The following is a 13,028-nucleotide window of genomic DNA, read 5'->3' on the forward strand; positions in this document are numbered from 1 at the left end:
CAGATGATCGCTATTGCGTCCGATATTGATCGACACCTAATGGGCATGACATGAGACGATTAACCCGGGAGATGCTGCAAAGGTTGTAAATGTTTTCTTTGGTTCTTATGGTGGATTTATTTGTGATAATTGGGGAGTGAACGGGTCGTGATCTCTTTATTGTGTAGTTTTTTGAGATATTTGTTATTTTAGGTTTTGGGATTTTATATTAAATGTGAAAAGAAATAATGTAATGTATGGTATTCTCATATCCACCAACTGTGCCCCCTGAAACCCCCTTTAATGTTTTAAAAAAACTACAGATGAATGTCTCACTAGACTAATTCATGACCATCTAAGCCACAGGTAATTTAGACACCCAGCTGCAGTCAGTAAATTGCCCAGCACTCTTGGCCATATAACAGCCACCAATGGCCAACATCCCAGAGCCATGGCCAGATCTCGATCTTGAGACTTTGCGTGCTTTCCACTCCCACTCTGATGCCGAGATGCTACGATTCTGATGCCTTGGCCTGCCATTGATGACTCCACATAATTTGCTTTGCTTTTTTGTTGTATTTATTCTACTTCCAAGAAGTGGAAAGAAAGGAGGTGGGGCAAAATGTATATGGGTGAGATTTGAAAATAAGCCATAATCAACGCCATCATCATCATCGTGGTAGTCGTCGGAGAGCATCCAGCCATCGATGATGGTGGTCGGTCTCCGGACTTCAGCCAATAAGGTTTGCTTTGGTTGGGTTTAAAATACCCCCTACCCTCTGGGCCACCTTACCCGTGGCCTCACCATCCAGCAACAGCACCTCTCACCTTCTACAAAAACAACAGTTACCACTAACCAACTGTTGTTGTTGGTGCTGCTCGAGGCGTTAATATTTTTTCTGGCCAAGTCCATTCCATTCCATACCATACCATACCATACCAATACCCTCCGTTGCGTGTCTTTCTCTTTCGCTGGGAGGTCCATTTTGTTGTTAACTTCACTCCGACTCCACTACTAAACAATAAATTTTGTTGGCCCGTCTGTTAGCCTGGTCTCTTAGCCGTAGCCGTGTTGGGCTCTGTTCGACATGGTTCACGCACTTTAGGCCAAAATATGCCACTAATAACTACCGAAAATGGTTGTCCGACCCGAAAGAAACTCGAAAAAGTTGAGAAAAATGGGCGTTTAGTTACGCTTTGATGACAGTGTAGAATTTTGGGCTCCGGTCCGACAATTTATATTTCCCGTTCCCCCCGCCAGCGCAAGGCACTACACAGAAATAAAAAAGAGGTAGTATGTTAAAATATATTTGGCTTAAAAGGATTAGGGATTATCTTCATAACCTTTACATTAAAAAACTATAACTACAAAAGAACTAAAGTTTGTTTAATAAACTATTTAAAAGTTTCTTTAGGAATTTCTCTCTCTGTTCATAACCTGGGGATTTTTATTTTTTGACTGTTAAGTGCTTATAAAATGTTAAAATTATACCATGCTTGGGCCCATTTTCCGTCGCCGTCTAACCATAGGTGTTAAAGTTCTGCTTATCGCGAGTTAATAACAATTAAAAAACAGCCGTTGGACTACTGCATCATGCATTATCATCCTCCACGCCGGCGGTCTCAGAGGTTCCGAGCCCAAAACTCCGGAAGTGCGATCCGTCGAGCAGCCATCGAGGAAATATGGCGGGGCGAAAGAGGAACCACTGGAGCGTATGGTGGTGGCATGTGCAAAATAACGAAACACTCAGTGGTGCCAGTTGCACTGGTGGTGGTGCTACTCATACTTTCCCCGGGTGGTTGGAGGAAGCCATTTTAGTGCTGACATTTTGGTAACAAGATCACAAATGGTTGTTAATGGAAAATAATCATTTTATAAAAATAAGTGGGCAGGTGAAAGTAAAACATTTTTAAAATCATTAATGTCCTTTTTTAATTTTATTCCTTTCTATTTTATGGCAGTAACCTAATAGTTTTCTTCTTATAAAGGACAAGTTTTTAGCCAACTGCCAAGTAGGTTTGGCTTTTTGTAAATACTAAGTCAATTTATTTAGTAAATCTTGAAGTCTGTCACTTGTCTTTTACAATCACGCCCAGCTCATTTATTAGCCACTAGTTTGATGGTCACTTTCTGGGCGTGCCCAGAGAGCCATCAGCCGTCAAGTTTGGATTTTTTCTTGTGCCATCAGCGTTATTGGCGCCATTTTGGAGGCAATTAATTTGAATTTTTCCTGGCGTTAATTGCACAATGACAAAGCTGTCGCCGTCATCGTCAGTAGCCACCGCCTCGTCTTCATTATTTGCCATTTAAACAACAGTCGAAGACAAGTTGCTACCGCTTCGCTTTTTTCTCTCTTGGCTTTTTAGTTTTTTTTTGTCTGCCAAAAGCACACAACCAGACACATACGCACAAAAAAGCCGAATGATATTGGCAGCAGCATCCGAAACTGAAAAAAGACTAAATAGCAAACAACAAAAAAACAAGTTGGCCAAAAGCCACTCAGCCACTTGGCTTGCGTTTGTCGCAGCAACTAGTGTGTTTGCCTATTTGTTTATGGCTTTAAGCCGCCTCGGCTGCCGCCTGTCAATAACTGTGGGAAAAGCCAACAAAACTTGATGAGCCACTAGCACCACAAAAATTTCAGAGGGGTGGAGGTGGTGGTGCTGGTGGTGCTTATGACGGAGGTGGCATAGCGAAATCAAGATCATTGAAGATCATTGGCTGTGATGGCGTTAAATCCTTAAGACTGTTTGGTAAAACTTGTCCAAAAGATAGGAGAATAATCGTATATATGGATTTCAAATCGATTTTAAAGTGATCCACTCTCGCGTTCTCAAGGATCTCACGTAGACCGATCTCGACCACCCATAATGTAGTTTATTTCGCTTCCTGGAAACACAGACTTTGTTCGGACTATATGACTAATTAATATGTGGCCTTTTTGGCACAATTGTTTGGCTACCGATCGCTTGGAGGATTTCCAGGAAGATTACACAAATAATTAAGTTGTTTAAGGGTTCATTATTTTTCACGGCTTTTGTCGGCCTCCGTCGAGCTGCTGCTGACCTTTTGTTAACAAAAAGCGGCACAAGTCACACATAGAAACAGATACAAAATGCGGATGCGCACGGCTACAGATACAGATATAGATACGGGGATACTGGATGGCAGGACACAGGGAGGGTGAATGCCAGCTGGCCACTTAAAATCGATTTCGAGGATGTACAATTTATCCTTCGGCCATAGCGAATGGGGGCCAGGATTTCGATTGAGGCTCGGAATCAGAGTTGGTCGGGAGTGTGGGATCTATTCAGTTGTTGATGGAAGACGAAGTGATGTCGTACGTGGTTTGGTTACGGCGGCATTGGGTCAAAGGGCAGCTGGAGGCGTCTCCGGGTCGCGACGAAATCTTGGCGCCAAAAAGAATGCCAGAAATGTTAAATCCCCTCCAACCCAATTGGATTCGCACTTCATAAAATGCATAATCTAATGATCGAACCCCCCACACACATGAAAATTCCAATTATTAAACCAAAAAAAGAGGAAACCCAGCGACAACAAGGCGGTGGCGCCAAACTGCACTTGATTCTCCGTTCTCCATTGATCTCCACAGTCTGACGCAATAATTAAGTCATTTTAATTATTAGATGACAGCCACCCAAGACCAAAAAACCAAAACACAAACGCACAAAAAAGAAACTCAGCCGCCGCCGACTATTTTTGGTATTTGTATCTGCAGTCTCGCCAAATCCTCGAGGGATTTGTTTATTTTAACTTGATTCAGGTTTTTCACACATTCGCCGGTGTTTTTCCCCCTCAGATTTGTTTGCCCCGATTGCCGATAGTACAGATTGCCGGTTCACTTCGGCGCGACATCTCGGAAACCAATTTTTCTGGTCAGCAGTTAATAAGTTTCAACATTTTATGCAAGTGTCGCCTGGCACTCTTGCTATTTTGTTATTCCATTCTTTTTTCGTCATTGAGTGGTTTTGGGAAATTACCACGCTTAAGTGCATCCACAATGAGCCAGGAAAGGAGGAGGAAGAATCATAGACTTGCTCACGTACACGTGCCGTGACGTTTCTAAATTGATCAAGGACTTTTCCCCGATTGTTATTCTAGGGTGCATTGACTTTTGCCTGCGCCCGGAAAAATCGAAAATTTGTTTTCCATCCAAAATTGAAAAATCTTTAAGTAGGGCTCGGATTGCCTTGGCTCTTCACTAAGCCGCTGTTTGGTTATTTAGTCCCTGTTTTTTCCCACTCGGATTGGTATTTTAAGTGGCCGTGTCGTGTGGTCCTGGGGAACTTCAGTGTGCCAACTGTCTGTGGAAATTAACTAAATGTTGGTGTCACATAACAAGGATGTTAATTTGGGATATGAAGAGGAAGTGAATATTTCTTAAAATATTAAGGACATTCGGAAAATTCCAATACCTATGCACTTCATTTACTTTAAAACATTTTTAAAACCAGTTTGCAATTTCCTTGGCTGTTTAAAAACTAAACTATTGACAATCTTTGAGGAGTATTGACATTCCCTTTTTGCCAAAAAAATAAAAACCCTGAATACTAAGTGATCTTCAATTGATTGAAAATCCCCTGTAGCCAATACTAATCCCTCTCAAACGAAGAGACTTTCCCATGAGAAGAGTCAACACAAAGTGCATCAGCAATCCCCTAAAAGATTCCCAGGCTCAGGAAAATCGTGTGAGTGAGTTGGGAAATTCCACAGGACAACTTGGCTAGACAATCTCTAGCGCACTTCCTCCTGGTTTTTTTTTTTTTTTTTTTCCTTTTAGCCCGGTCAATGAAAGTTTTTTTGTGTCCCCACCATTCCGGTCGGCACTTTCTCTGTGAGAAGGACAGACAGAGGAGCAATCGAAACAACTTACCGTTCATATAAAGATTACATTTTGGGTGGCATTTTTCGTAGGAAAGATAAGGCCTTTTCCCCGACCTCACCCATTGACCAAAAAGAAAAAATAAAACCCGCTCCCCGAATATAAAAATCCAAGAAAGAAATACAGATGAAGACATAAAGCGTGGCTAATCGAACATTTCGAGCAGAGTCGAGTCGGTTTGAGTCAAGTCAGAGTCAGATTCACACCGGCGATAAGCGGCCTAACCAATATCTACAGGTGATAATTATATAATTTGTGACGGATGGACAAGCACATAAAAATGTTACACTACAGAATATTTTTTTTATAGTCACTCTTCGCCTTCTCTGTTTGCCGTCGAGTGTCTTTTGTCTTTCGCCTCCATTTCTTTGTTTGCTGACGATGGCATGAGTTAGGAGGTGCGGCCTGTCCTCTACACCCCAAAAAATAGTAACACAAAAAATTCCTATTCAATAGAAATTTATTTCTTAAAAATATTTGTACTAGCTCTTTTTAGATCGTGGGAGGTAGGCATAAAGAACTCTGTACTTTATGCTCTTGTGGGAAAAGGATATTCCAACTTATTAAGCACTACTCTAGATTTAATTTTAATTTTGTTCTTATAAAATAAACATTTGGTAAATTAATTTATAATTTGTATAATAACCTTATAATATTATTAACTAATAAAAATATGAATTTCTTTTAGTGCACCTAGAACATGAGTAATGCCTATGGGAAAGTGTCGACAGAAGAGTGAAAATTGTAGCACTGGGTGGGCCGTGGGAGTTTTTTTGCCCAGAGCAGCTCCTCGCACATAGATACACCTTTATATGTAGTTTAGTAGGGGGATAGGGAAGGGAAGAATTCCTTGGGCTCTACCAGATCCTAAAACCACGATCTTTTCGCCGTGGCTCTCCTTTTGTTCGTGCTTAATTGTCGTTGCGGGGAATTGTTTGGAATTGTTGGTTCGGGTCTTGGCGGATTCCGTAAATTTCGCATTCGTTCCGAGACCCATGGAGCTATGGGCTATTCGTCATTCGCTTGTCCGACCGCCGGACCATTGCCCCACCATCTCACCATCATTATCATTATCATCATCATCCGGATCATGATCTTGTTTGATTTTTTTGCGATTTAGCAAAAATTACTTTTTGCCCAAGAAAGTTTTTGGTCCTCTTGGTTGGTGCGTTCTTTTCACAGCAATGCTGCACAGTTTTTTGCTGCCATTATTAATTTCGCAAACGTTTTAAATGGCTAAGACGGAGAGGGCCATAACTTTAAATATGCCATGTGAAGCATTGAAGAACCGAGAAGCGAACCAAGAATCCTTTTTCCAGTGACAGTTTGCCCATCATCATCGTCACAAAAACCAGTGCAAAAAATGTTGTCTGTTTTTTTATTGTTGCTACTGCTGCTTTTTGGCATTTTTCTGTACGCATTTCATTTTCGACATTTTTTGTTGGCGTTTTTTCCATGGCTTTTTAGCTTCGTAAGCGTGCAATTCTCCGGAGACATTTTTGTGCTGGCGGACAAAAAACTAGAACCGAAGCTCGGAGATTTATTTCTTTCGTTAAGGATTTCTGCAGCAGATTTTGCATTGCAGATCCTTTCCGCACATCGATCCAGCCAGCCAGTGGATCGATCCATCCGATCGTCATTATCTTTATGCCCGAAATCTCGATCAGTCCTGTCTGTCATTCAGTCAGTCAGTCAGTCTCTATCCCTCTTGGATCGATCATTTTGGAGTCAACTCTCGTCATGGCATCGTGGCAAATGTTTAACATTTGTACGCCTGTTTTTTATTTATTAATTTTTGGCTTAGGTTTTTTAAGATTTTTTCGCTTTAAGCCGCAGGCATACCAAATAAAAAACAGTTTCTTTTGTTTCTCGCTTGGCCATTTTTTGTGTGCATTAATAAAGAAATATTTTTAATAAGCTTTCATTCATTTTTAACGAGGGTTAAAAATTCTGTAGAGACGTTCACTTTTTTACGCACTGTTTGTTTTTTTGTTTTTGTTTTTCTCCCCAGTGATTCGATTTGATTCATCTAATGGATTTTTGGAATTTGCTGGAAATGGACCCATGGGAGCTACTCTCGAATGATGTGTACCTCGAATCTGTAAATTCAATCAAATTGCAATTAAAATGATGACTAACACAAATATGGCTTGAAGTCATAAAACTGAACTCTGATTAATTGTGATGATTGAAAATAGATTTATGGAAGATTATGCATTATTTGTAGTAGTAAAATATATTATATATTTTTTTTTAAATGATGTATTTCCCGTGAAGTCTTTTAGCTTTTTTACAATGACTTTCCTTCCATCTAAAATATGTTTCCTAAATAAAATAGACTCTCTTAATATATTTCTTAGCCTTTTAAGATATACTCTTTTGATTACTTTATCTACTTCCCCCTCCTAACAATTTTATTTTCCGCATCCGCACCTCTGATCCAGTCGAAACCCGACCCCATTTAATTTGCTTGGAGTTTATCTCACAGGTGGCGGATTTAAGAAGTGGAGCTGGGGGATTCTAGGCAATCTGAAAATTGCAGACATCTTGGCAGACACACGCCCCATTAGGCCCGACATTATCGTTTCCATTTCCAGGCATTTGGCAAAGCACTTTCATGGGGGGAAAACGAAAATGAAAATTGGCATTGAAATGGAATTGGTTAAGAAGTTGGTGCTCTCTACCATGTGGCCACCCATCTGTTTTTTTTCCTTCCTACTTTTCTGGCCGTTTGTAATGGACTTTTCAATATGCAGAGGAATTAATGTGGAAGTTGGGTGAGGTTATGGATGATAAGACAACTGAATGGTCGGACCACTTGTGGCGCAAAACGTTTAAAAAACATTTGCAATTGTGCGGATCGGTGATCGGTAGCTTGGTTTTTTGTGTTCCTTTCGGTTTGTGGGCCACCCTGAAGCAAGGTCCTGAAGGATGTGCCGACAAAAGGAACTAACTGTTCATCGCACACGTTGAAGATGAAGACGCAGACCGACCGACCTACCGACCGACCGACAGAGGCGTTTGTATGCCATCAACTGACAGCCAAAGAATGGGCCAAAATCCTGGTCGATAAGGAGGCCGAGTCCTCTCCCTCTGTGAAAGTAAATGCTTGTCAGCTGCGGCAGGAAACACACAACACACCCAGAAAAAAAATTAAATAAAATAGAGAAAGAAAAGTGAGATAGAAAGAGACAGTAACCAAACAGAGAAATACAAGTTAATAATGTCTTCATTATTGTTGAAGCGTAACTAACGTGGTTTACACATATTAGCCGGGAAAGGTGAAAGACAGCGTTGAAAATCGCCAGCTAGGTGGGCCAAAGTCTGATCAATGGAACCTCAACCGATCCACAATTGTTTCTCGTTTTCTCCTTCGATTCTCCTCTTTTATATTCCCCTGCATATCGGCGGTGATAAGGCGTAAGGCCCCTGCCGGTTGACATGACACAATTTTTATTCAAATGGCCAGCAACATGAGGCTGCATTATCTCCGGTGGGAATGTCGCACAAGACGCAAGTCCACAGAGCACTACAGTGGTGCAAGGTGTTATGAATCTAACAGAATTTTAAAGTGAGAATAGGTAATAAGAATAGGTAATGCCTTTCTTCCTAGTACTTCTCTAAGTTATTTTAATAAATGATTTTGTAGTCGGTTTCCTATTGTTATCCAAGGACCTCTATTTGCATTAGATTCTTATGGAACCCGCTTATATCTACTGTATATATTTCATAGAATCTCATAGAAACATTTAAGAACTTTTTAATGTATTTCGAATCACTGTGCCATCGATGAGCTCCCCTGGCGAGCATAACTTTATCACTTCATTTGCTGCCGCTGCTGCAGTTTGACCATCACTTGAGCTCACAGCCTTCCACTTCTTTGATTTCGCCTCCCCTGCCTGCTCCGCTCCCCTCCCAACGACCTCATGCCGCGTGTGGCAAGGGCAGTGGCAGTGGCAGTAGCCAAGATTGAGCCAAGTCGTCGGTCTGGTCCGCTCGTCATCATCAACATATGCAGTCCTACTATAGTATGTCGGACCAACCGCACAGCAGCCCAACAAAACAGGCGACCCGGACCACCCAGCTCATCCCAACCTGAGACCCGAGCAGATCTGCCAGGGAATATTACGGGGAGTAGTGGGTATATGGATATCGGGGTGTATACATGGGCATGGGAATCCGAAATCGAAAGGCTGACTGGAATGGACACTGGACTGGACTGAGCTGGACTGCCCGTTGCGTTTGGCATTCTTTGAGCTGTCGTCGCCCCTGACTAGAAACTAGAAAACGCTAAAAGATAAATGGGAACAGACTCTGGGATATCTCTCAATAGACTCGCAAATTGGCAGCTGGTCGTCAAGTGCTTCCGTTTACTTTCCTTTTCCCTTTCCCTTTTCCCATTTGCCCAGTTGTGCCACCAGTGTCTTTTCATTTTTCACTGGCCACTGGTCAGTTCCGGCGCCGCATATGCCACAAAGATAAAAATAAATAATGGATAAAACTGGGAAATTAAAGGAGACTCTTCCCCCATCCCCCCAAAAAAGAAAATGAAAAACCCTGATATTAACAACTAAATGGCCTTAACTGATATGTGTCACTTGCATTGGAAAATTACAGTGAAGTTTTGTTAAAAAAAACAAAGAATTTAAGGAGATGATCAAGCTATATTTTCTATAGGGTTTATGATTTGACTTTATTTGGAAAAAAGACAATCCTTTTACTCCTTGTATGTCTTAAAAATTCCACAAATATTTTCCATTAAATTCAACTTAAGCAAGTCCCACTGTATCTAGTTTTTTAAGCAATGCGGAACAACTGACCAACCGAGAGCAGCTGCTCAAAGACCAGATATCTGGGCCTGGATGTGGGACAAAGTAATGCGGCATAAGTCGAGCATATTTAGTGGGTTTTATATGTTAGTATCTGGAATGGTGGCCAATGAGTGAAGGAGGGGATGAGAGGAGGGCATAAAACGAGAGCAAACGACTAAAAGGCTCTGGCTGTCGTCGTGGCCAGATAAGATTAAAAACAATTTTATTGCAGCTCTTTAGTTGGACTCGGTTCGCTGAGATCCCAAAAACAAACTCTGAAACCCAAGAGCCTGTGTAATTTAATTAATTTAATTTTTATTCAAAAAAATGCCTTTTGATAAGCGCAGACAAAGTTGAGGCCCCACAGCTCTCAAAGAACAGGCTCCCACATTCCTTTGGCCAGAAAACGAAAACCGAACAAAATAAACAAAAAGCCAAGAGCCAAGGAAAAAAGTCGAAAATCAAGAGAGGCCGAATGATTGTGGCTTAAATCGATTAATGCTCCTAATCTGAGCCAAGAATCTTGGCCTGGTGGTGCTGTGGGATCTTCTGTTCTGTTGGCTTCATTCATTCCGGCCGGCCGGCCCTCTCGCTCGCTCATTGATTCATTAAAGATTTTTATTAAAAGGTTTTAATACTCGCATTAACTCCACACGATCTCCCTCACTCTGCTGGGACACGACATATACGATTATATATTCGACTTTACATACTGCCATTGGTCAAGTTTTAATGCTCCACCGATCTGTGGGTCTGTGGAGATGGAGCTGGCGCTTCTTTTTGCGCTGTCATCCATCGTGTCATGTTTTGTGCTTTTTCATGCCGCCTTTTTTTTCTTTATCCTCAGGGCCAGGTCTTTCTTTTATTTTCGGTTTTTTTTTTGTGGAAAGTGTGAGAAAGGAAATATCTTCATTGTGCGATCAGCCGAGCGATCAGCGATCGACAATCCACAACAAAGTGCAGCCCTATGCAGCATTAATTGTAGCCCAAAAGATCAACAAGTCAGGGCGTTGATGATTGGCTTCATCTTCATTAAGATCGGATCGTAACGTATCTGTAAGAGCGTCGATTCACCGCAGGAATGTTAAAAACGCACATATAATTTCCCCCCTTTCTACTTTTTTTTTGGTTCTTGTTTTTGGCCGCTACAAAATATGGTTTTGTTTCTTAATGTTTCACAATTTGTTACTTGGCTCGGGCCTAAGAGGTTCTAATTGAGATGGAGTCAGGTCGACCTGGGTCTAGGAGGCATTAATTGAATTGACAACCCCCGTTGGACCCAAAAAAAAGTCCAAAACAGCAGCTGGCGCTATGCCAACTTTACACTTGACAAAAATTTATTTACTTAAGAATTACTGAAACTTCAAATAACGAAAATGGCACGATTTTATTGTAGAAATTTCTGATTTGATGGAATGACTGGAAATAGTATACTCTAAGAACTCTAGAAGTCTTTTAACCTTGAATGAATACCATCCAATTTTTTCTCCGTGTTACATCGGCGATCTGATCAAGGAGTATTTACTTCTGGCTTCGACCTCAACTCCATCTCCATCTCCAAGTCGATGTTGGACCATTAAGCGACCAGAGCGGGCCAAAACCTGAACACGGAAAAAGGTTAAAAGGTTCAACATTTCATTGTTGCTCTGTTGCCTTTGAATTAATTTTTTATTGTTATTGTCTTTTCTTATTTTTTTCCCATTCGCTGGTTGCTCTGGGGCTGTGAACTCAATTAAATGAAACGCCAGGCGATCAGATCGGAGATGTCATCGGTTTACAGTATGGAAAGCAGCTGGTGGCGCCTCCAGTTTGTTTTTTTTTTTATATATATATTTTTGTTGCTTCCATTTCGTGTGACATGTGGCGACAAATTGAGGTTACTTATAGCGAAGGAGGAGCCAAGGGATAGGGAGCTGGCGGGGATCTCCCTCGGTCTCATGCTGGGGTGTTGATGTGTGGCCAATGGATTCGAATCAGGAACAGGGGAATTAATCAAGGTTAGGGGCACACAGGGTTAAAGTGTTGAAGGTTTCTTGGGGCAGGTCAGTGGGAGATGGGGATCCAATAATATAAAAATATAACCTATACATATATTCCTTAATATAATAATTCTGATCTTTGTCAATCCCACCTACTCCAGGCTTAATCCAAACTACTACTCCATTCACTATTTTCATTATTGTCTTGGTAATTATCGTGATCACGGATGATGGGTTGGGTCCAAGTGCTGTGTGCTCCACTAGCACAACTCAATCTCGAAACCCATCCCATCGCAAGCCTGGCTGGCAGAGATCGCCCCTGGGTCAATATCATCATCTTCCCAGCAGAAGCAGAAGCACTAGCAGCGGCTAACCCAAGCCAACAAAAGCAAACTGAACCAACCGAACCAATCAAGCGATAAAACATCCAAAACTATGCAAACAGTGGAAGATCGTGTGGATGTCTATATGGATTCCGATTCGGATTCGGATTCGGATTTGGATGACTTGGCCCAGGGGCGATCTGTGAACGGGTAGGGAGATCTTGGCGATCGGTAAATTTGAAAGAAAATTAAATCCGTAAATGAGGAAATCAAATATCGTAAAGTGCGCAGTCTTGGTGGCAAGTGGATTTCATGGCCTGATGAGATGGAGAAGGAGGAGGGGTAGGGGCACGCGGAGAAGGAGGAGAAGGTGGAGGGTGCAGGCTGCAAGGTGCCGGGTGCTGGGTGCTGGGTGCTGGCTGCAGGAGGGGTTGGCCAAGAGTCAGGCACTTGCTTTGCCCATCTTCCCATGAATGTAAGCAAACAGAGAGTGAGAGGAAAACACAGGGTAAGAGATTTTAGCGTTTTGCCGCCTAGACCTGGTCACTAAACACTGAAAGAAATATTTTTAAAAACTATTTCCTTCATATTTATAAAAACAATAGCTTTATTGACTAAAACATAAATGATGCTTTCAAATTTAATTACTTTTGTAGGAAGATAATACCATTTTTAGAAAGTATAAATTCTCTAAGTGATCCTTCGACTACTCCTCCGCCGATTCCCGATCTTCTAGCCCTACTCCTCCCCCTCTATATACACCATATCCTATTCCTTGTACCTTCACCGATTTGTTTGCCCAAAACATTTCTCAATTCGCTGATGCATTTTATGAACGCGTGCAGGAAGACGCTGTTCAAACAAAAGGCTAAATGCATTCTTAACCTTTTCTTCTGGCTCTAGCTCTGGCCCTTGGCCATCCCCTACCTGTGTTTTTAGCCATATCTTCTCATACATATAGCCTAAATATATAGTCTGGTATGTAGGGTTAAGTCGTGGCGCGTGAGTTCTTCAAATTGACACAACAAACAC

At 41.7% G+C, this 13,028-nt stretch overlaps 1 long non-coding RNA gene across 1 annotated transcript in view; it reads left to right on the plus strand.

Annotated features, from left to right (window-relative positions):
• Positions 1 to 7,069, plus strand: part of LOC26514672 — a 66,210-nt gene extending 59,141 nt beyond the window's left edge. The window contains exon 8 of the long non-coding RNA XR_004311102.1: positions 6,895 to 7,069. This is a non-coding gene — a long non-coding RNA (uncharacterized LOC26514672). The remainder of the gene's footprint in view (positions 1 to 6,894) is intronic.
• The last annotated feature ends 5,959 nt before the right edge of the window (positions 7,070 to 13,028 follow it).

This window comes from Drosophila ananassae, chromosome 3R, assembly GCF_017639315.1.
Source record: "Drosophila ananassae strain 14024-0371.13 chromosome 3R, ASM1763931v2, whole genome shotgun sequence".
Taxonomy (NCBI): domain Eukaryota; kingdom Metazoa; phylum Arthropoda; class Insecta; order Diptera; family Drosophilidae; genus Drosophila; species Drosophila ananassae.